The 3,037-nt window shown below is 35.1% G+C and overlaps 1 protein-coding gene across 4 annotated transcripts in view; it reads left to right on the plus strand.

Moving 5' to 3' along the window:
• Nucleotides 1-3,037, plus strand: part of LOC107673231 (mannosidase, alpha, class 2A, member 2) — a 40,097-nt gene that overhangs the window by 1,293 nt on the left and 35,767 nt on the right. For all 4 annotated transcript variants that reach the window (XM_016466744.1, XM_016466747.1, XM_016466746.1 and 1 more), the window contains exon 2: nt 802-1,612. The gene's annotated coding sequence lies outside the window, so the exon portion shown is untranslated. The remainder of the gene's footprint in view (nt 1-801; nt 1,613-3,037) is intronic.

Consider the following 3,037-nt stretch of genomic DNA (forward strand, 5'->3'; position numbering starts at 1 on the left):
CTCTCTCTCTCTCTCTCTCTCTCTCTCTCTCTATATATATTTATTATCCATTGATGAGGCCCTTTGGAACTTGCTTCTGATAATCTGCTAAACAGACTTAATTATCAGCCAAATATCAAATAGCAGTCAATTCATCAACCTGGCTGATATAGCAGTCTATCATTATTAACAATGAACCTCCAATAAATAATTTTTCATGCTAACATTCTAATGTATGATATAAAAAATGGACAATTATTGATGCACCAAAATGTTTTTTTTTTTTTTTTTTTCACTGCTTGTCCTATTTTGGCACAATCCCTAAACTGAACTTGAGTAGTTTTACTAAGGGCACCCATCTCTTTTAAATTTTTTTTGCTAGTTTTGGTTAAATATGTTTTCGGTTGCCAAAATTTAAGTGGATCAGTAATAACAATTTAGTATGTTTTTCTGGCATAGTATATTGTTTAAATTGTAACAAATAAAATATAATAAATAAATTAAATTATAAAATAAAAATAAATATAATTTAAATTATATTTTGTATTATACTATCTGCTTCCAAAATCCACAGATTCAGACTTGTATGACGATTAAAAAAATGACATTAACTAAAAAAAATTATGTTGTCTATAGTTGACAAAACTCCCTGCCATGCTTTTGCATTGGCAATAATGTGTGTTTTTAATTGATTTTAATTGATTGTAATTCCATTGTCTTGATTTAAGCTTCAGTAGATGCATGTGTTTGGTGCGTCTGCACGTGTAGTATTTGGAAAAACCATTAAATTACACTGTTCACTGAGATTGTTTGTTTTCACAGGTGCTTGGCTCTCTGTTTCTGAGGCTTGCTGTGGAAATCTGAGCTTCAAAATAGGAAACATGGAAGAAAGACCTTCAAACCAGCTCTATTCATTAGTTTTCTAAAACTAGGTTTACTATCTTCCATCAAGAGCTGTTCCATTAAGATTCCCTTTTGTAGCCGCCTCAGTTTTATGTAGCCGTTCCTGGAAGCTCTCCATTTTGGACGTGGGATCGGTTGAGCTGTTTACCAGTGCTGGAGGAAATCCCAAATCCTTCTGGAGAGCGCTAAGACACTGCCTGACTCGAAGCTGACGGGATCAACTTCATATTAGATTTGTGAGACGAGGGAAAGAGAACACCTGCTTGTTTTTACAGGCAAATCCAGGCCACGCTGCTCTGGATTTTGGATTTTGCATGCGAAACGCCACCTTCCATTGTCAAGTTTGGCACAATTTGTGCACGTCCCAGAATTGCCTCCTGTTATAGGACTTGATAATCCAGAATCATTCAGAATCAAGGTCAGACTTCCTTGACTGCAGAGAAGGTGCTCGCGTTCAGCCCCCAAATATTAAGACTAGAGGCTTTGTTGGATACATGATGACATTAAAAGCGTAGTGCACAAGCAGATCTGCATCATCTGTGTCCGAGACCCATCAGCCAAGCTGGAAAGAAAAAAACTGTTTAAGAAAGAGGGGGCGTACTGAGCCAGGTCGTTCTTATTCTGCTCTGGTCGTTTCTCTGCTCAGTGGAAACCTGCATTCGTTGCGATGGCTCCTCAGCCAACTCAGACCGGAGTGACCACTGCCCTGTGAAGGACTACACCCAACCCAGTAAGACAGAAAACACACGTGGGCGTCACTTTGTTTTAAAAACAAAGACAGTTGGGTGGTGCTGATGTGCTGGTTGTGACATCATGATATTAGTTTAATAATATATATTTTTTACAATTAAGTCTAAACTGACAAAACAGTACAATTAGAAATGTCCAAGCATCATTTAAATCTGGGGTACTCAAGTTCAGCGGTCAAGCGGGCCGCATTTAAACTACATAAAATGCAAAAGGCCACAAATTACAATTTGCATCATCAGAGTTTATTTAAAGTCTGCATGAAATCAAAATTGACTTTATTTACTTTACTAGTGCACATTGCTAGTCTTGATGTGAACAATTAAACCGTGCAAGTTAATCCGCTGAAAAAAATTGTTTGTCTTGGTAATCTTTAATCAAAATCTGAACATTTACTTCCGCTCTGGAATTGCATTCCTTCTCTGATGATGTCAGTTTGACGGCTTGGGCAGAATATCCTTCTAAACACACCCCTCCAACTGTTAGGTTGCTATGAGTGAGAGACAGAGAGGAGGAGCCCAAAAATTAAACCACGCCCTCTATTCAATATTCCGTTTCAGCTGGAAATACGGCACTTCGCTGAAATAAAGTTGGCAGCAACTTCCGGTTCAATATTTGTATCAATATCAAAGACAATATTTGCAGATTTACTGATTTAGAAATGCAGTTTATTACTTATCTAAGTCTTGCTTGTCCTTGTCCTATTTAAAATAACACTGAACATGAAAAAAAATATTTTTTTAAGATTCAAAATCTGGAACAAAAAATTGGATTAAAAGTTTGTTTTACTATATTGATGCAAAAAAATAAATTGCATTCATTGTATTGAACAGACTCAAAATGCTAAAACTCAAAACATTCTCGAGCAAATATAGTTCACAAATTTCTTTAGAAAAAGTATTATTTTTCATATTTATATTAACTATATTGTATTAATATTTTATTTTTTAAAATAGATATCACTATTCTCCCACCATGATTCTGAAAAAAAGACAACTAAACAAAATAACATGTAATTTACTAGAGTTTCTAGTAAAAATTGCTGCAGTCTATTTATAAAATACAATATTCAACGAATTTATACAAAAAATAATTAGTTAAACAAACGATTCAATGACTCGCTCATAAAGACTTTACTTGTTTCATTCCTGAATGAATCGACGTTTTTTGAACGAATCTCTTTTAATGTCACTTGTCTCCACTTGCTGGTGTTACGTTGTAATTGATATAATCTTTATTTGAAGCGTCTTCCCTTTAAAAAATTTGATTTATTCTATTTTGATCGCTTCTGTAGACAGTAGTGTTTATTAAAGCAATAAGCCCCAAGAAGCCGTGGTTTTTCCGCTTCGCGTCGTGCCTAACAACGCCCCTTAGCTGTTATAAATTCACTGTAAACAACGGCTTCACA

This window comes from Sinocyclocheilus anshuiensis, unplaced genomic scaffold (assembly GCF_001515605.1).
Source record: "Sinocyclocheilus anshuiensis isolate Anshui unplaced genomic scaffold, SAMN03320099.WGS_v1.1 scaffold68, whole genome shotgun sequence".
Lineage (NCBI taxonomy): Eukaryota > Metazoa > Chordata > Actinopteri > Cypriniformes > Cyprinidae > Sinocyclocheilus > Sinocyclocheilus anshuiensis.